Raw genomic sequence first — 21,851 nt, forward strand, 5'->3', positions numbered from 1 at the left:
TGTTATTCTGTAGTTACCAATATTACCATTAGCATTAATCATTTATATATACACTTTGCATGTATATTCTCTATATTAATAGATGTACTTGGCTATATAAATGTATATATACACTTTGCACATATATTAATTATTAATCATTATAGTGATTAATAATATATATAATATATGTGCAAAGTATATATTATGTATACTGTCCAAAGTACAATATATGTGCAAAGTATACATTATATATAATGATTAATAAATAATATACATAGCGATTAATAATTACATCTATATATTGCCATTAATATAATACATTATTATTAACAGGAATAATAGCATATTAGCAATACCAGAATAGCAACAATAATAATACTATCATGTAGTGATATATAACTGTGCTTATTATAATTGTTATTATAATTACTACTCCTAGTACTCATTTATTGAGCTTGTACAGGTCAAGCTGCATGGCCCAGCCGTGGTCGCAGGCCCGTTGGCAGAGGTCTTGTGACAGGTTGGCGGAGGAAGCAGAAGGATCCCCTTGCTCCCAGCCGCGCTCCCTCAGACCAAGGCAGCCGCGCTTGGCAGCGCCGTGCACGGAGGAGTGCCCAGCGCAGCCCCTGCTGTCCACATAAAGGATTATGTCCTAGAGCTGACTGCAGGCACGGTCGTCTCGCCCACGTAGAGCCAAAGGCACAGCTGGGGGTAAAATGGGGCTCCCGGGCTTTCAAGAGGCCCAATTGTTTTACAGGCATTAAACTTTATTATTGGTGGGTAACATTTCTTAAAAATGCAAGAAGCAGTTGTACGGCAGGGGTTTGGGGTGGGGGGGGGAGTGTTTTGGGTTTTTTTTTTGATCTGTCAAAAAAGTGTGGGGGAAAAATCTTGCAGAGTACCCAACGCTTCCATTTTGTTGAAGTGTATCCATTTTCTATTTTGAAAAAAGATAAACCATGACCAATTATTCACTATTCTTTGAAGTTTTCTTTTTTATCCTTTTTTTTTTTGCTTTGCTGTTTCCTTTTTAAATGGGATATTTAAGTTCTTTTTTCATTGAGGGGGTTGATTTACGTAATAAATAAATAATGCAGTGACCAAAAAGCTTAATTTTCAAATAGTATTTACCTGTGAACTATAATCGCAGTCCATAGCAACAAAATAGTGCGGTGGTGCAGTGAGTATGCACCACTACAGTGAGTTTGAATAATGCATCTATTGATGACTCACTTAAAACTCATTGTTATAGTGGTGCCATAACAATTTTACAAATAAATAAAGTAATATTACATTTATCATCCATGTGAGATGTTGATGTCATAGCTTGTTGTCAAAGGCTGCCTTCATTTGACTGAATTATATTGATCATATAATCATTCATTAGAGCAGTGTTTTGAAATATGTTACGATATTCCCTCCATTTGCATAAAAATTCTAAGAAGATAGGTTTATCACATGGATGATAGGACGATGGTCTCTTATTTGGGAAAAAAGAGATTTGGCTTTTTTTTGTGGAAATAGCGAAAAAGAGCAGGCTCAGAGCTTTTTGCTTCAGTGCATAGCAAATGGCGGTGTTGGTTTTACCACATGAGTTATGGCTCTTGGCCAATTTTAACTCAATTTATATTTACCTGACAGGCAGGGAAATCTTTTACAGCTGAATCATTTTAAACTTTCATTTGGCACTGCTGAAAAATTTAAAGCTTCGCTATGAAATTAAATCCCTCTTGCTTATTTTGAAGCCATCAGCTTGCTGTTGGAGTCTGTCTGTTTAGTCTTCCTATCCCAACATGCATACATTTTTAATTAACCTTTCATAGTTCTGTTTTTAAAGTGAGTTAACGTACGCTTTAAAAATGCCACTTTTGTGGCTAATACTAAAACATTTTAAACTCATTTTTGTAGCTTCTGAAATTTGGGCATTCTATGTACTTTATTTGGTATGATAATATCTATGACAACCAGCTTTATAGAACTGTTATTTTGAGGTCTGTTGGCTCTCTCTAGTTTCCCCACCTATGGTGGTGATGTAAGAGATTTAATGCCTGCGGATTGGAAACTGTGCATTGACATAATCTGCTAATTTGAGACAGAATTATTCAGAGAAGAAAGATTTTAAAAATTAATTTCAGCCTGAAGAGTACAAAGTAAGGGCTCAGTTGGACTCCTGTTTTCTTCAGCTGAAGCAAAATTGAAGGAGGAAAGCACCTTATGGAACCGCTCTCTCCTGTGTTAAGAAAATTTGGCACAATTCAGCCGATAGAAATCTGCTCTAAAACTGGTTTAACCAGCAGAGACTTACCCTAGTGTGGTGAGGTCCTCGTGTGAAATACAACATTCAAAGTTGGTTCTGCCCCTCCTTCGTCAACATTATATATCTACACTTCCAGAAGGCTTTTGATCTAGTATCTTATGATACCCTTGTGGAAAAATTGGAAGATCATGGGCTTAACTGCTCAACAGTTCAGTGGGTGCAAAACGGGCTGCGTGGTAGGACCCAGAGAGATCTCGTGAATGGATCTGTGTTGTCCTGGCGAGAAGTGGCCGGTGGTGTCTGTCAGGGGTCCGTCCTTGAGCTTTTCGACATCTTTATCAATGATTTGGAGGTGGGGGTGAAAAGCTTGCTGGCGAAGTTTGCAGGTGACACCAAGTTCATAGATTCGTAGATAATAGAGTGGGAAGGGACCCATTGGATCATTGTGTCCGACTCCCTACCCCTGGCAGGAAAGAGGGCCGAGGTCGGATGACCCCAGCCAGGTGATTGTCAAGCCTCCTCCTGAAGACCTCCAAGTTAGGTGACAGCACCACCTCTCCTGGAAGCCCATTCCAGGCTCTGGCCACCCTTATTGTAAAAAATTTCTTCCTAATGTCTAACCTAAATCTACTGTCTACCAGCTTGCACCCATTATTCCTAGTTACTCCCTGGGGCGCTCTGGTAAACAGTGCATCCCCTATTCCTTGCTGTCCTCCCCTGATAAATTTATGGGCGGCTACAAGGTCACCCCTCAGCCGTCTTTTGTATAGGCTGAAGAGATCCAGATCTCTCAACCTCTCCTTGTAGGGTCTTTCACGGACACCACTAATCATGCGCGTGGCCTTCCTCTGAACCCTCTCCAGATCCTCTGTGTGCCTCTTGAGGTGCGGTGCCCAAAACTGGACACACTACTCCGACTGCAGCCTGTCTGGTGCTGCATAGAGGGGGAGCATCGCCTCCCTTGATCTGTTGGTCATGAATCCACTAACATGCGACAAGGTGCGATTGGCTTTGTTGATGACCTCGTTGCACTGCCGGCTCATGTTCATGTTGGAGTCAACTATGACTCCAAGATCTCTCTCAGCCTCTGAGCTGCTGAGGAGGACATCCCCCAACCTGTAGATGTGCTGGGGATTCCTCCTTCCTAGGTGGAATTACATTTATCTTTGTTGAATTGCATCCTTTTCTTTCCGCTTATTGATCTAACCTGCCCAGGTCAGCCTGTAACTGCTCCCTACCCTCTGGTGTATTTACTTTGTCCCATAATTTGGTATCATCTGCAAACTTGGAGAGGGTGCTCAACACACCCTCATCCAAATCACTGATGAAGATATTAAATAATACTGGCCCAAGGACCGAACCCTGTGGGACCCTACTGCCCACCTCCTTCCAGGTTGAAAATGACCCATCAATCACTACTCTCTGGGTGTGGTCCCTAAGCCAGTTGGTCACCCACCTGACTGTGTAGGCGTCCACTCCACTGCCCATTAGCTTCCTCATGAGAATAGGATGCAAATCTGTGTCGAAGGCCTTCCTAAAATCCAGGTAGATGACATAGGCCTCCGCTGTTGTGTCAAGGCAGCGTGTGACCTGGTCATAAAAGGCTATAAGGTTTGTATAGTATATAAGTTGTGGGGGAGCATGGCCAAGCTGGAAGATAGGTTGCAAATACAGGTGGGCCTGAACAGGCTGGAGAGTTGGGTGGACTGAAACCAGATGAAGTTCAACACTCAGAAGTGTAAGGTGCTCCATCTGGGGGCAAGCAATCCCCAACATACCTACAGGCTTGGTGGTGAGAATTTGACTTGCACCATAGCCAAAAGGGACCTAGGGGTAGTGATCGACCATCGCATGAACGTGAGCCAGCAGTGCGATGCTGTGGCCAGCAGGGCAAACAACATGCTGGCGTGCATTAACCATTGCATCTCATGCAAAACTAAGGAAGTGATTCTCCCAATGTACTCTGCAATGGTGAGACAGCAGCTGGAGTACTGCATCCACTTCTGGGCATCGCACTACAACAAGGACATCGTTTGTTCACCAGAGCGCCCCAAGGGATGACGAGGTCGAACAGTCATAAACTACTGCGAGACCATTTCAGGCTGGACATAAGGAAGAATTTCTTTACTGTCTGAGCCCCCAAGGTCTGGAGGTGGTTCAAGCACCTACACTGAACACCTTCAAGAGCAAATTGGATGCTTATCTTGCTGGGATCCTATGACCCCAGCTGACTTCCTGCCCTTTGCGGGGGGTGCTGGGCTCGATGATCTTCCGGGGTCCCTTCCAGCCCTAATGTCTATGAAATCTATGAAAAAACTTGAGAGGGTCCAGAGAAGAGCCACCTGTAAGATCAGGGACTTGCAAGACAAGCCAGACAAGGACAGGCTGAAGGACCTGGGCCTCTTCAGCCTACAGAAATGAAGGCTGAGAGGGGACTTGGTAGCAGTTTACTGCTACATCAGGGGAGTATGTCTAGGGCTCAGCAAACAGGCTCATTTTATATGTAACTGGACTGGAGAGGTAAGAGCCCAGTGGGTAGGGGTGTGCAAAGCAGGCCATATTCGATTCGGATTTGAATTGGGCCGAATCTCCACCGAATTGAATCAGCGACCAAAGCTTCGCACAGCCTTACTGGTCAGGATATTTTTATGGCATTAGTATTACAGCAACTTCGGGAACTTTTCACTGAGTAGGTTAGGATAAAACTATATTACCATCCACAGATTTATCTCGGCCTTTATCAGTAGTTGCAGCCAACTTTTGTGGAACATATTGAACATAAATGCACCTGAAAGTGTGGATGCATAACTTGTTTATGCTGGTTTAATTTACATCCGATCGTATGCTGTTGTTGATTAATATTAGTGTGGAAAGAAGATGGCTAAAGTCTGGGAACCAAACGGGGCGATGTGTAAGAGGTGCACATGGGTGCACGTGCACCCCCTGAGCGTGGCGGTGTGTCCCCTGCAAAAAGGCACCACTGACACTGTTGGCAGCTCCTGCAGGTGGTCACCGCTCACCGCCCTGCTGCCAGCGCTGGTGGTGGTGGTGCCCATGGTCGGCACTCGCCACCCCCACCCCCTGCCAACGACAGTGCTGGCACCATCTGCCGGAGCTCCCTGCTCATCGCTGCCAGGCTCCCACTGCCACTGCCATGCTCCCGCTGCTGCTGGTGCAGCCGTGCTCCCCCAGCCGCTGGGGGCACGTGCCATTCATGGGACCAAACTAATTGCTGAGCAGGGGTGGGTGAGCGCTCCTGCAACAAGCAAGCACAAAAATCGTGCTTCTGATACATTTGGAAGAGAAGGAGGCATGAAACTGAACTCCCCAAATCTTGAGTAGTGCCTTTATCTGACTTCTTTTCAGAAGCTTGCTCAGAGGCCTGCTATCAAACAAGTCAACCTTTTCCCTTGGGTTTGGAGTGCCAACCACTTCTGCCAGTAAAAGTCATGTCACTATCAACCAGCCCTCGACTTTGTTTGGGGTAGATGGACCTTTTCCTGTTAGCCAATTTCCTATGGCTGTCCTGCCCCCAAATATAGGGAGGCCGGTGCCCCTTCTACATAGCTGTTGGGATTGGCCTCTGCTCTGAATTACCCTCTTCTGAACCAAATGTTTCAAAAGTACATTGTGATTCATCATTTAAGGAATGATAATGGCAATAAGCCATAAACATTTGCAGCAGGTTTCTGCAAAGTGTTGCCTTTTTGGATTGATTTATCCAGTTTTCAAGCACTTTCTGTACTGATAGGGAGGAAATTTGGGTGCTGAGTGATTATAGACAGTGAATCTACTTTGTTTTTGTAAATCAAGGACTTCTATTTTTTTCAGATAGACCTTGGGATCAAGATGCATACAATTTGGCTGCTAATGGATAGCACCAGATGGAGTTCTTTTCCATTTTTGAAATAACTAAAATGGTGAGTCATTACTTCGTTGTGCAAGAAACAGATTTGCTTGCATCTAGTGCAGGGAGGGTTTTAAAAATCAGTAAAAGATCATGGAAAACCCCTTGTCCTCTCTGTCTTCCTTCCCCCACAACTTTCTGTTGTATGAACCATGCAATGGGTTGAAGTCTTGAATTGTTCATAGTGGGTGAAAAGCTGGTGAAAGGTCATTTGACTTGACGTCAAATTCTTGAATAACAGCAGAAAATGGAGTCAAAGGAATGAAGTGAACTAAGTCTGAACTTTGCACTGATAAACAAAGGCACCTGGGATAGTTGTAGAATTGTTATAGCAACAAGCAATAATGTTTCTAAGATGAGATAATATCTGTCCTTTTCCTTTGATCAGATGTACATAGAGAGCTGTGGAAATTTTTTTCTATTATAAATAATTACTTCCTGCCCCATTTTTATCATTGTTCTCTGCAAACTCAGCCAGTCTGTTAATATCCTCCTGATGGAAGAAGGTAAACTGCACCTGGAAAAACAAGTTTACCTTGGAGTCTTTTTTTTTTTACCAAACTTCACCAATGAATTTCCACTAATATTTGCACTATGACTAGACACTGGGCGGAGTATACGTGTCCTATTGCAGCCCTTTAAAACAATGACCTCGCTTTATGCTGTACATGTGTTCCTGGAAAATGGCGCATAACTCGACTTTGCATAAAGGGAACCCACTTTGCGTTGCAACAAACAGGGATATGTTCCAAGACCTCAACTGTACTGACCCCCAGACCCATTTCTACCACTTTTTACAAAACAATTTTGGTATTCACTGACAGCAGACAGTACACACAAGCACTGGGCAGTGGTGGATGTTACCATAATGGGGATGACAACTATGGAAACACAAACAACGAGCAAGGAGAACAGATCCACACAGGAGATTATATTTTGGTGCACGTCACTCCCACAATGCACCGCACAAAGCAGCTGACTGCAATCGCATAAGAGTGAATTTACCTTGCATATAATGAATTTTTGGTATAAAAAGGATCATCGCATAAGAGTCAATGCACACATAACAGAACCTGCATAAAGGGAGGGGAAACACAAGGTCTCTGGTGTTTCTCATTAAAATGGGTCACAGATTACAGAGGAGTAAGGCTGGACGAGACCTCAAGAGATCATCGTATCCAATGGGGAATAGCTAAAACCCATGACCTTAGCACCACGCTCTAACCAACTCTCACCGTACGAATCAGGAAATCATTTGTCCGCTCCTCTCCCATTTGATAGGAGCTAGGAACATCTTGGGTGGTTAGCACTGAGCACTGTGTTTGATTTCCTCTTGTTTTGGAATTCATTACAAGTTTTCCTAAACCACTGAAACACTCAGTGAAGTAAGCCTGCCCTGAGTTTTCAGCTGTATATTGCTATTCCTGGCCACCTGGGCTTTACATTTCCTAACAAACAATAGTCCTCTGCCAGTTCAGTCAGAAAGTTGTAGATGGAGATAGGTCCGTGACCAAGCTTGACCTCTTGGATTAAGACAAGGGGGGACTGTTCCTTCCTTATCCCAATTTTACTTGGCAATGGCCCTTCAAAGAGACAGCTGGCTCTTTTGGCCTTGCTTGCTGGGTTCAAATGGCTGCCCCTGGCCTGTATAGCCACTGGAAGGCCCCGCTGTTCCATCAGCATCTATTAAGTGTCCTCTCTAGGTAGTCCTCCTTAGATCTCTACACTTACTTTTTTCTCAATCTGACACTTTCCACAGGGTGAGATGAACCATGCTGGCAGGGCAAACACTCTGAGCCCAATCTGATATATTAAAGTTCCTCTGCCTTTCCCCTGGCAAAAATAAGAGGCTTGAATGAGTATTTGAAATAAAGCTTCACAGTTTGGCAACTAATTTATACACATCATTTCTTTTTCTCTCCTAACTAATCTTTGTTTCTCAGTGTCATACTTACAGTTCTGCTTTCTTGGCCCCCCCTTTTTTCTTTGTTTTTTTTCTGTTGCTGTGCCTCCTTTTCCATCCCCTATTTAATTTTGCTTTGTGATTTAGCCTTGATTTCTGAATAATCATCTCTATTTAGGTACTCTCTCCTTCTGCCAGTATATTGTGCATCTATTAGAATATTGATTGCTAGAGACTAAAGTATAAAAAAAATCAATATTCCATTAAAGGGAGTGGAGTGACGGTCAAATTCTCTTGGGGTAGCATTTTAAACTAAGAGTATATTTTTCTGCAGACTGTCTATGTTACATAGATAGAAGAGAGATAAAGTAGGTGTGTGTTTTTTTTTGCATTCATGACTAGAAGACCATGGGAAAAAAAGGTGGCACAATGGAAAGATGTGTTTTGATTTATTCTGCCAGCTGCAGTTTAGTGTTATCTGTGATCCAATTCTATAACAGTATAAAAGTAAATGTGCTGTCTGTCATGTACGTAGTAAAAATATTGCAGTCTTAGTAATCCGATATTTTACTACCGTGTCTGCCGCTAAATTCATGCAGAGAAGTGTGGAAAGACCCCTGATTTTATCAATATGAAATATATGCAGAGTGCATATATACATAATACGCATGCATTAACAACCACATTTGTCTACCTCACCTGCCCTCTGATCTGTCCATGAGGACCACTTCTAACTCTGAAGTTGCTACCTAAGGTCTGTATTTCTGCCCAGCTTTCCATCTGTATCACGTGATTGCCCCCAAAGGTTCCTCAGCACAGTCCACTCAAGTTGTTTCATTAGAAGAAGACAACCTGATTCACTCCCTGGTTAGTGATGGACCAGTAAGCAACGTCCTGTTCTCTCCTGAGATACTGAGCAGTCTTGCTGGCTCTTTTATTCCCTTCTGCCCTCCTTTATTCTGAACTGTGGAGTCGAGGCCAATATATAACGGGGCTTTTCAAACTTTTTAAAGAAGTGTACCCCTTCTGGTGGTGGTGGGCAGACGCAGAGTGGGGTGGGGGGCTCGCATGCGGCGGCTGCCACTGCCGCCACCCGCCACCCCACACTGCTGCCACTACTGTGCTCCACTTTCCCACAGCTGGTCGCACGTGTGGCTCCATGGGCTGAAGATGGGCCTTGCACCCAGCCAATTGCACACTGCCCATCAGCAGCCCGTGGAGTCGCATGTGTGACCAGCCATAGGAAAGCAGGATTCAGCAGTGGTGCAGGGTGGTGGATGGCGGCAGTGGCTGCCGCATACAAGCTCCCCTCTTGTACATCCAGACAACACTTCTGCGGCCTGCAGAGAGGTGCCAGTGCCCTCGCACACGGCTCCTAGGAGGCAGTGGTGGTAGGGTGGTGGGTGGCGGCGCTCCATCCCTGCCAGGCTGCGCATGCCCCCTAGGACCTTTCCAAGTACCCCTAGGGGTATGCATACTCCCAGTTGACAACCCCTGATATATAACATTTGGCTGAGAGCTCCATTTGAGCCTCCACCCATGGGAAGAGCTCAACATTATTCTCCTGTCTATTAATTTTACTTTCATGCCATTCCTCTGCCTTATCCTTTGTCTGAGGGGTCACAACTGTGACCCTCCTCCACTTCCAAAAGTAGAAAGTTGTCTTTTTTCTGAAAAATATATTAATACTTCTCATTAGTTATCAGATAGATTGTTTCATTTTTTATGGTCTGAGTGCTTAAAATAATGAGAGAACACTTGATAGACTTGACTCCACTATGAAGGTCTGAAAATGAATGAGGTTGGCAGTCTGCCCCTCTTTTTCAAGGCCAAACTCATCTCTTTGTCATACCTGGCCTTTGCTGGTTTGAGAAGCAGGAATTTTGAGGTCATTTCTGAGCTGGAGGCTCCTGCATGGTGAACAGTATCTTGCGGTGTGCTAGTAAGCTGGCCCAACATACTCTAAGTAAATGAACACTGGAACTAAAGACCTGCCAATGAAGGAAGAAGATCAGTTTATTCAGATCAACCTCAGCTATATGTCAGAGATTCACCTTGAAGAACACCTGGCATTTTAGAACATGTTTTTATCTGTAGGTCTTGCACAAAGAGAAAGAAACACTGTCACCCTTAGTCCCCATGTGCATGGCAAGAGGCGTGATTGTGGGATTGAGCATTAGCTCCAATTGCTTCTTTTTGCTGATGGAGGGGAAACCCAACCTGGGGATCCCCCTGCATCGGCAAGAAGCAGGCTCGCGCAGCTGGGAGCCCTCTTTGCTGGTGCGGCTCCTAGCTGAGAGGCCCACGTACAGCCGGGACCGAGACTCCTCACACCTGATGGGGCTCTCAGTCCTGGCTGTGCCACATACGTAGCTGGGGCCAAGAGCTGCAGGACTCTCAGCCCCCATAGTCATGGGACATTGCTGTGGTCTCCCAGCTGCAGGGGTGCGATCTTTCAGCTACTGCTTGGAGCACCCCCTCACCACTGCAGTTGGGAAACTGCATTGGCTGTGATCTCCCAGCTCTGGGGTTGCATTGTGTTTACCAGCGACTGGGATATTGCAGCAGCTGATGTTTCCCACCTGCAGGATGGCCTACGTATGCAAATTAAAGCTAAATAGAAACCGACTATAAAGTTATTACACTTTTTCGAGCAATAACTTAATAGCTGATTGGACCTTTTTAAGGTGGGATAGTTAATTTGCATGTCTAGCCCATCTAAATTTATTGCGCAGTTAGCAGGGTAACTGTGCAATAGATATAACATGTAGTGGGGCCTGAATTTACAAATGAGAAGACTGAGGCAGAGAACCGTGAAGGGACAAATCCAAGGTGGCACAGTCAGGAATAGAGACCAGGTCTCCTGGTTGTCCTGGGCCTTCCCCTAACATCTCTAACCCTGTCAGTGCTGTCTCCGCTCACATAGTTCCTGAGGGTTACGTACAGTAAGTCTGTCTAAAAGGAAAATCCTGTTTTATGGGTAACTGAGCTCCCCCCACCCGCATGAGCTAGTAAATTCCTACCACTTACATCCTTCATCTAAACGATATTGAAGTTTAGAGTGAGGCCAGTCATTCGGACTTCTCATGTAAATTGTAAACTGATTAGTAGTAACTCATTTTAGTGATAACTATTCCCAAAATATGCCAGCCAAACAAATACATACCTAAGCACAGGTCTGAGAGCACAGGTGTGCCACTTACAGGGTTTAGGTGGATCATTTATTAATTGTTTAGTATTATTATAATGTGTTCTGGTGAGTCTGCTCCTTGTACATAATCATGCTTCTGTTAATTGAGTATGCTGTTTATCAGCGTTCCAGTTAAAGAGATTTCAGTGCAGCAATGCTTCTTCTAAAGATGCTCATTACCAGAGATCCAGTCATTTGTCCTGGAAAACCATGGAAACCACAGGTTTTCCCTTGCAGGATGGCAGAGTTCCAGCCTTCAAGGGGCTGCTTGGGCCTGGGGGGACCAGGACGAGCGGGCAGCAAGTGCGTGTGTGCATGTGCATGCATACGCATGGCCGACACTACAGCCAGGCCGTGGTGGAGAGCAGCTCCACCAGCAGGCTGCAGGTAAGTCTATGAGGGGGGTGCGAATAGGCAACATGGGGGGTGGGATTGAAGTCGCCACGGTGAGGGAGTTTGGGGTTTTTAAACAGAGAAAACCAGGATCTGTATTAAACAAGGACAGAACCACGTGTCTTCAGACTGGAGTAAATGCTTTTCTTTGAAATGTATATCAGATCTCCAGTCCACATTCTGTATTCCTGTTGCATATTTCACATCGGTGACCTCTAGTTTGTCTTGCCCAGATCAAATAAATGCAGGTATCACTCGTGCAGATCCTGCAGTCCTTGATCATTGCTTGACTGCAGGGCGAGTGTTGCCTGAATAAAGGTTCCAAGAATCTGTCCTAATGATTTAAGTCCCAATGGCCCTTTGCTTATCATTGTGTGTTCAACTGACATCATGCCACCCCCACGGAGGGAACTTGGTGCAAATAAGGAAAAGCAGAAGATTGGAGTTAAAATCTTCATGCTCTGGCCAGAGTTGTGGACTAACGCGTGATTGTGTTGATGTAACAATGAGATGCGTTCAGATAAGTAGCTTGACATATATTTAATGGTGTGAAGAGGTTTGGTAGGCAGTAACCAGTCATATCAATATTTTTAAACATTTTTATGCCACAGCCAGAGAATTTGAAGTGAACAATGTACAGTATATGGTACACTGAGCTTCTTGTGTCCATGAATAATTTGTGAACACATTTTGATATTTCCTTGTGTCTGTATTATTATCCAAGACTGTAGCTGTAAATGGAGACTGAATCTGGAACCGCCATAGGTTATAGGTGCCAGTTGGAGCTAACAGCCTTATTTTGCTCTGGCAGCATCTAAAACACATGTACAGGAGACCCTCACCATTTGCGGGGGATATATTCTTATATCCCCGGTGAATGGCGAAATCCGTGAATACGGCACTGCGTTCATGAATGCCGTCTGTGTTCATGAACGCAGTGCCCCCGGCAGCTGAGGGGCGGGCACAGCTGCGCTGGCAACAGCAGGAGTGTGGCAGCAGGAGCCCGGCAGTAGCGGTGGGAAGTGCGGAGCTCCTTTAAGTGTATTTAAGATGCAGGGTCAGCATTTATGAATATTTGAAACCGCAAATGCTGAACCCATTATAGCGAGGGTTTCCTGTATATCCTTTGTGAATTGGACATTTAATGCTCGCTGAACAGTTACAGGGGATTAAGGTGAACGTTTCTGGTGGTGCGCTGCTTGCAACTCTCTATGCATCTACTGTGCCATATATTAAATATTCATAATTTTCTCTCTCTGCATTATTGGTTCCCTGATTTACCTCAATTTGCCCTGTGCCCTGACTGATTGGCCCCAAGCTCATACAACAACTAAGACAGCTGCTGAATACTTGCACAGTGAATGTATGTGCAAAGATATATTTGTGTGGGCATTTGTGAAACTTCTGTATTCCAAGAACATTCCTAGGGACATAAATGGCTCATATTAATGTTAACAGGAAGCCAATAAAAAGGATTGTGAACAGCATCTCTGATAACTTGAAGGGTTTTAGCCAAACACACATTTGCTGTGGATTCTTTATTTAGGAGTCACACAGGGCTTGTCCTAGGGGAGGCTAGTTAGTACCGAGCTGTGGTGCACTGAACTTCTGTCTACATCATGCACCTGGCACGTAGCAGCAAGGGGTTCCTGGGCGTGCTGCACCTACCTGCTACTTTGTGCATGGACCAAAGGTGAAAATAAGTAAGTGAAGCCACACTGGAGGTGTCACGCTGGCGGTTCTTGAAGTGTTTGTCTCCTGCCCTGTGCCCTGTGGAGCTCCTGCGTGCATGGCACTTTGCGAGACGCATAGTGGAAGCCAGCAGAGACAACAGACATTATGGTGCTAGGGTGAAGCTCAGAAGCTCTTGTGGTTCCTGTCATGCCGTCTAGCTAGTCCACAGCATGTTGAAACAGTCACTAGCCAGCATAGATAGCTCAGGGCTGTGTCCCAATCCACAGTAGCTTCTGGAGATGTATTTGATATCATCTTGTTTCCAGGTGCCTTCAACTTTGTAAGTCAGCTGCTGGGCTGCCAAGTGGTGGTTGCAGCAGCTTTGGCAGGAGCGTCCACAGCATGCCTGCTAGCAGCTGCATCAGCAGCAGGAGGACAAGAACAAGGATGAGGTTTGCCAGCTTTCTCTTGGAGGACTTTTCCTTGTACCACCTTCACTTGGCGCAGCATGGTTTCTGGGCCCAAAATGGGCTCAGCACTAACTAGTAGGAAAGGATTGTGCATGACCTGCATGGATGTCATGATGACAAAAGGCACTTTTGTGAGGAAGAGGGAGGGGCAGTCTAGGCAGCCAGAAAGGAACTTTGTAAATGATGGGAGCTTTGGCTTGAAAACCGAGAGGTGGGAAGGAAGACACTCTTACACCAGTGCTGAAGGGCAAGGTGTCCAAGGTGAGATTTTGTTAGTTTTGCACTGTGACGACATCTAGATTTATAGGTGAGATGTCCTCCTCATCCATCTCCTTCTCAATCCTGGAGTCTTTGCAGCTGTTGATTGCCTGGGCACTATCCATAATAATGTGTGGCTTGATTGCTGCATCTGTGCCAAAGTCCTGTCTAAATTGTTGTAATATAGAGACATGGAGAGGAGTCCCTTGTAAGCCAATTTCAGCGCCTTGCTCTTAATCCTGAATTGCTGTGTGTGACTTTGCTCAGACATCCCTTTAGCAATGGCTTTGTATACACCCCTGTTATGATGGCTCTTTACAACAGGTTCCTGAATCTTCCACCTCTCCTCCAAGGGCGAGGAGGTCCAGGACTTCTTCATGAAACATAGCACAGAACTATTGTGCAGTAAGAGGAGTCATAATGAGATAATTGCTGCCATAGATGTCTGGGATTTGGTTACATACTATAGCAGTACAAGCTATAGCAAACTATGCAGACAAGTTTTTGGCTTCAGTTATTTAGGTCCAATGGAAGGGAGTGAAGGGAGTAACACGTCTTTCTAATCCTTGAAGTACATGGCTCCTTGGCCTATGCTATATAATCTGTGGAAATAAAGTACTCTAAGGTAAATGGGGTCACTGATTCAAGCAGCTTTGGCCCGATATTTTACAGGCCTTTTAGAATTACGATTCAATACTCTTTATGCTTTCCAAAGGATCGAACTTTGTAATTTTTGTGTTTCTGCTGTCGGGAAATGTATGTCTGTGGTAAAAATATAAAATCCCTTGTCTTCTCATGTTTCTACATCACTGTGTTGTAGTTTAATGCAATCCATAATTTTCCCTTGTTGGTCTGACAACAGAAAACATATAGGTAAAATTATAATAGGAATATGGCAGAACATTGTTAATTGTACATTCTGCGTCAGTACAATAAGTCTCTGGACTTGACGATTCCTAAATACATAAAACTCAGTATGGCATTCAGTCTAACCGGGAATGCTTTACAAATGCGAGGTGTAACATGAAACAAAAAGTTATGTATTTATTTAACCTAATATGACAATGATAGGAAATTAACTTCCCACATAAAAATATAAGAACAAGTTTGTGAGCGTGTGCATAGACTATTAGCTGCTATAGCGATCTTACATTACAGGGGTGCTCGTTTTGCATCATAGCTTTCGAAGAGCATTTGCTTTTAGCACAAATGCCTTGAGCATCTCTAAATTACATTTCTAAAGCATATCAGAAATGTCTTCAAGAAAGCAAAAGGTGAGTTTATTTGAAATTTCCCATCTCTCAATCATTTCTAGTTTTCAAAAAATGTTGGTGTAACCTCTTAATTTTTTTCTTCCAAACCTCAGCGTTCCTCAACATCATTTTTGATGGGTGACAGGTCTCACCTGCTGCCAGGGGGAGTTTTTCACATATCTGAAAAAACTTGTGAGAGCATGCGATAGTTTCAGTAAAACCACTTGTCCCAGAGGACGGATTGCTGTTCTGTCTGGAACAGGGGTGGGACAAAGCCAGGCGTCCTTTTGTGACCGACTGGTAGGGTTGTAGAGCTGTAGCCCCTCCATCACGATGCATGGAAGAGGTAACAGATTATAGACTGGCATTTCTGACTCGCTGACTTGCAATTTCCATTTTCTGGGCTTCGCGTCTCTATTTTAAATGCAGACTTTACACACTGAGGGAATGAACATCTGCCAATGGGTTCCTTGTAAGACCCCTAAATTACAACAAATCTCACTTCAGGTTTTTGGAGGCAGGGAGTAGGTACTTTGGAATGAACACTTTTTTTTTCTTCCAGGGGCCCTCTTTTCATTTCTAAAATCAACTTCTCTTGATTTATGAGATTGAGCAACTCTGTAAAATACTGATTGGGATGAAGAGGAAAGTTGGGGACGGAGGTTATTGTAGGAACAGAAGCTGGGGAGAATAGGATGAACAGCATGTTAGGGCTCTTGCAGCCTTCCCCTAAGCTGTCTGGATGGAGAGGTTGTTCTGTAGACAACACATAACCCTACCTGCCCACAGATCCCAGGTGCCAAATGTAGGTTCTTCACCACCTCAAAAATGCTCCTGAACTGCCCTTCTTCTGTGCTTTCTGACTCCATGGTTTCCTTCTGAACATCACTCCTACATCTCACTGTTTCCCCTTTCCACTAAAGCAGTAGAGATTTGTTTGCTTATTTTATGGCAGAGGATGTGATCGCTCTCCCGTCACCGACACCCTCAGAAGTGAACTAAAAGCGGCCACTTCTGAACTGCGTTTTCCAGGGAGGAATGGTGAATGACTTTGAAATGTCAGGAGTTTAAGACTATAATTGAAGACTGTTTTTTTTCTTCTTCACCCGTCTTCAACTCAAAACAGATTTTATTATTATGATTATTTTATGGAAAATGTCCAAATCTCAATGTTTTGTTCTATCTGGAAATGCAATGACTGAAAATTTCAACCATCTTTAATTCACTAGTTTATATATACTATAGCTGCAGTCCGGATAACAGAATATGGTTTGAGTCTATTATTGGCAAGAAGTCTGATTTTGCTTTCTTTTTGGGCCGCAAATGCTCTGAAATCAGGGGAAGGTTTTTTGTGTACAAATTTCCACTGGGTGGCAGCATGGCCTAAGGGACAGAATAGGAAGGCCTCAGCGACACGATTCTGTTCTCAGCTTTCTCAGCCCTTGAGTTTGGATGAGTTAGTTCCTCTTTCTGCTTCTCTAGTCCCTTCCACATGTATTTTCAAGTTAGGTTGTAAGTTGTTCAGGACGGGGGCCGAGTGTTTATACAACGGGATCGTGTTCTCTCTTGAAGCGTATAGGTCCTAACGTAATACAAATAACAACATAGTTGGGACTATATTGTACTTATGCTGATATCACTACGTTTTTGTACAGTGAACAAAGAAAGAAGAGAAAAATCGTGTTGTGTGTGTCCTTTGCAACCAAATCTTCAACAGTGTGCTTCTCCTGCATGACTTGTACTGTAGCATGGCAATTAAAAGGCTGTAAAAGATAAGGAACAGAACCACAGTATGCCACAATAAAACCCTCCTCCCACCCACATCCCTTAGCGAAACAACTGAGAGAACAGATGAATGCAACTCTTAAGATGACAGCAGTGTTTTCCTGTATGAGATGTGCTCTTGGGAATACAAAGCTAAACAGCTAGATGTTCATCTGAGAAAATGCACTGAAATTATTGCTGTACCATTCCTGCATACTGGCTTTTTTCCTATCCAGGAGAGCACAGTACAACTGTAGACTCTCCCTCTGCCTGAAGAAGGGTGTTTGTACCCAAAAGCTTGCAAAGAACAATTTTTCCAACTATTTAGTCGGTCTAATAAAAGATATCACATTTACCCGAGAAACCTTGTCTTGTACCATTGACTCTTTGGAAATAGTTTGGAAAAAGAACCCATATGTTGTTCTCTGTTAAAATGACTTGTCCTTTCAGACTAGTGGTAAGTGGAAACAGCAGCAACTGGTGTGAGGATGTAGTTGGTAAGGTCAGCACTGGTGCAATTGCTCAGCCAGCTGCAGCGCTATATAGAAATAGACCTTTTATGCCTGTGTTTCTAAAAATCAGCCTGTTGTCCTGCTTATTTATGGTGACACCAACAGCTGTAAAGTGTGCCTTCATCTAAAAAAAACTGACCTATAGTAGGTATGTGTATTGAATGAGCCTCAGTTACTCACAGCAGAGTTGTCAAGGAGGGAACCTTTATAGGCCTAGAAAAGATGAAAGTCTAAACTTTTTGTTTTAAAAAGCGAAGCATAGCGGGGAGATGCAATTGTTTGGGCTATGGAAAGAACACTACATGTTCCCTTCAGTGGAGGACAGGAGTTCATGTAGTACAACAGCCTGTGCATAAGGTACCAAGTTAAGGAAATCAAATTGACAATAGTTTGTAAGATGTAATTCCTCAGGTGAAAGAAAGCAAGCGAAGACTGTTAAGGTTATTGAGCAAACTTCTTAAGAGTTAACTTAGTAATAAATAAAGATGTCAGGGGATACACATCAGTCTCTTTCCTTGGGATGTAAAATACAAGGACTGGATACATCGACAGGAGGCGCTAAGGGCTCAGTAGACTGATTCTACTGTGTATTAGCACAGCTGGCAAAAACCCTGGTAATGTGCAAATGCACAGTAGAATTAGTCTGCTGTGCATTAGCATCATGAAAAAAGCATGCACTGGTGCTACTGCGCAATACACTGATTATGGTGCTTCAAGTTTAGTACCTGTACTTACAACAGGTACACCAATACATCGTTTTGATATCAGATTGGCACCGATATAAAGAAAATGGACTGCTTTGGAAATTGGCCTGATGGGGCCGATAGTTTGGCTGATAAATGCTACGCATGTGTGCAGGCACAGCACAGCACGTAGGCAGCGGGGAGCACAGCCTGGCAGCTTGGAGAGTTGCGGGCAGCTGGTAAGTCTATTGTGTTGCAAGGGGAGGGGGAAGGGAAGAGGTGTAGGGGGAGCAGATCAAGACCCCCCACGGTGAGTGGGGCTGGGGCAGGGTGCGGTGTGGGGCAGAGCCGTGGCTTGTCTGGAGGGTGTGGGGGGGGGGGTGGCTCCCACCTCAGTGCGCACCCTGGGAGGGCATGGGGAGGTGGGGTGTATGCCCCTGGATCTGTGCGGGGTGTAGGAGGGGTGGGCTGTCGCTGCAGGCTGGGGCTGCAGCTGCACCAGACTCTTCCTGTCATCATGGGGGGGGCGGAGTTGGGCTGGGGCTAAGCTCAGGGCAGGTGGCGGCGGCACTGGGAGAGGAAGTTATGGGGGGGTTGGTGAATTTCGGGGTGGCTGCAGCTCCCCTCCCACATAGGCCTACCTCCCAGTGTACTGTCACTCGCCCCAAGCGCAGCCCAGCCCAGCCCAGCTCCTCCCCTGCCGGGAAGAGCCCGGCCCCAGGCCATGGTAGCAGGCACTCTGCCCCATGCAGACCCAGGGGTACATAACCCCCCCCATGCACTCCCAGGGTGCACGCAGTGGCAGGAGCCCCCCCCCCGACAATCCATGGCTCCGTCTGGCATCCCACCCCGTCCTGGCTGGGCCCCAGCCCCACTCCTCCCTCACCGCAGGGGCCTTGATCTGCACCTCCCATGCCCCTTCCCTCCTCCCTTCCCTTGCACCACAACAGGCTTACCAGCTGGATGCAGTTACTTAAGCTGCAGGGCTGCATATTGGAAATCGGATCGGTATCACCCGATACGCCTCCTTAAAAATCGGCTATTGTTATCGGCCTTCAAAATCTCTACCATTACACCCCTAGTAATTACAGGCACTAAACTTAATGCACTGTAATTATGATGCATGAAAGTGTAGACGTGCCCATTGTTGAAGGGCCAAAAGACTCTCTGTGAAGAATGGTACCAAAGATAGCAATATGCGGTGTTGATCAATCTACATCAGAGCACCTGTACAGACAGACTTATCAGATGCATGCAAGAAATGCTGGACATGATGGGTGTACCATGCCACTGCATTTTGCATTAGCAGATTGGTTAATCTCAGAGTATTCCAGATTGGTGGCTTGCAGGTAAGCAGCCTGTTTCATTTACCTTTGTTTTTCTTTTTCCTGAATTATGTCAAACATTATTGCTATTTCCCCAATAAAGTCTATCTTCTGTAACTTGTCTGCGCTGCTAGAGGAAAGGGCTGACAGAAACCTAAACCTTGCCCTAATCCTAACCTAACCTGTAACTGGGGCTTTTCTGGTTGGGATGCTGCCAGAGTATTTGTTGTAACATTAAGATTTGCCTTACCAGCAGGTCTAACTGTAACTATCTCTGCATGTGTAACAGTCTTGGTAGACCTAATCCCAGTACTAGCTTTAGACTATTCCCGAAGTCGCAAGGCTAACCCTAGCTTTTAGCCGTAACCCATTCTGCACAATATTAAGGTAAAGATGTCGCTTTATAGACTAAATTATATATATTTATATATATATATTGAGAAAGTGCACAAACTTTTGTGAACCCAAGGTCGTTTCATCAGATGCTGTGAAAGGATGTGCAGAAAGCAGAGTATAGCAGGAAAAATTAGACAAGAAAAGGCAGGCAACCACTCTTCTTCAAACAGAATTGCTATCCAAGATTAGACCAAGTCAGACTTTCTTTTTTAGATTAAGAACACTTGTGGGAAGTGAGAGCCCATCTCCCTGCGTGACACCTATACTGAGGAAGAGAAAGGCCTGACCTGTGGACTGTGCACAGAGGGCGCGAGCACAGGATGTGGCTCAGTGTAAACCACCTAAACCTGGATCAGGAAGGCACGTGCAAACATCCACTGCTTGCTAGCCAGAGGCAAGTAAGACAGGGGCTGGCGGGTCCAGTGAATAGGGTCGGCAGGTTTGGGGTGGGGATGGTGGGTCTGTGGTGCGGGTTGGCGGGTGCACTGAAGGGGGAGAGGGGAGGCTGCCTTGTCCAGGTGTGGGCTGGGTGGAAGGTTATAAATAACAGGGTCAGGGGTATAAAACCAGGGCCATTCTGGGGCTGTGGAGAGTGGCTGGGTTTTCCCAGCCTGCAAGCCTTCCTTAGACCAGATTACTTTTTGCTAGCTCAAGATAACCCCTTGCGAATCTACCCCGAGACGAGGGATAGCAAACATTTAACTTGCCCCCTAAAATAATTATTCTCTCCCCCTTGTTTTAGTTCATGACATCCAGAAGACAAGAACCTTAATATTTTTTTTCTTCTTGGCTTTGCTTCGTCTGATATTGAGGCTTCAGGTGAAACTGAGCACTTTGTCTTATGTTTTGGCCTGAAGATGAGCCAGATGTTCTGGGCTTGCAATTCATGTCCAGATGGGAAAGGTAAAGCCTACTTCACGGGGAGGCAACAGCAGGCAGACTCATTAAGGAAACAAAGCAGTGTGACTGATATCGGCCTCCAGAAGCAGGTCAAACGCTGTCCCAAATTTGTCTCCCACTTACACCTGTGCTACCCAGGGACATCCGCTTTCTCTTGATTTAACTTCTCCAACAGATGACATTCCCTTTCAGCTTTAGCATTTCTGAATTGATGTTGCTGTCAAAGCCCTTGCAGAAGCAATTTTTTTCTGAGAAGCACATGAACCCACCGTGCATCTTCCAGGCCCTGATGCATCCTTGAATAACCTAACTTTTTCAAGAGGTCCAGGCAGTCTATCGTGTCAGACATCTCGACAACTATTCAGCTTGCATAAGGGTCTTTAGGAGCAAGTTTTTGTTGGAGGAGCATCTGAAAAGTGTGCATGCTCCCTGCTGACACTGTTCGCATGTCTTTTTCTTTCTGAAAAAATAAGCTGTTCATTTTGTATGGATTTATTTGAACCTGTGGCTGTTGGTTATTGCACAGGGAAATATTGGTTTTTCAGGCCTGGCACTCATCCCACCAATGGAGAGTCTGATCCTATAAAGTTAGACTGGGATTTTCAAAGGGGATTTTTAGTGTGGAAGGGAGTTTTCCCCAAACCCGCTGAAAGGCAGCGTTCCAATTCCTGAAGTCCCAGCCTTAACTGGTAGCAAAACATTTCAAAGCAGCCTAAAAACAGGAAATCAGATAGTCTGCTGTGCTTCTACCATTGACATGGACAGGCAAGGTTCCCAGGATCCTAAAGTGAAATTGTATGGTTGAAATCCTCTGCTGAAGCAAATGGCACAACTCCTGTTGATGTCACAGGGGATGAAGGGTCTCTCTGTAAAGTGGAGCTGAGTGATGTATTACTTATTTCCTTTCCCCACTCTCTCTTTATTTTTTCAGTTCTCTAAATCTGTGCAAACTGCTTCCCTTTCGGGGGCATGTGGCAACAAGGC

General features: G+C 44.8%; 1 long non-coding RNA gene across 1 annotated transcript; it reads left to right on the top strand.

Moving 5' to 3' along the window:
* The first annotated feature begins 178 nt into the window (after nt 1-178).
* Nucleotides 179-20,284, top strand: LOC149855907 (uncharacterized). The gene is made up of 3 exons (XR_016438558.1): nt 179-693; nt 6,071-6,159; nt 20,181-20,284. It is a non-coding gene; the product is annotated as an uncharacterized LOC149855907 (long non-coding RNA).
* Nucleotides 20,285-21,851: the final 1,567 nt, after the last annotated feature.

Source organism: Crocodylus siamensis, chromosome 11 (assembly GCF_052110815.1).
Source record: "Crocodylus siamensis isolate JL-2025a chromosome 11, ASM5211081v1, whole genome shotgun sequence".
In the NCBI taxonomy this organism is placed as follows: domain Eukaryota; kingdom Metazoa; phylum Chordata; order Crocodylia; family Crocodylidae; genus Crocodylus; species Crocodylus siamensis.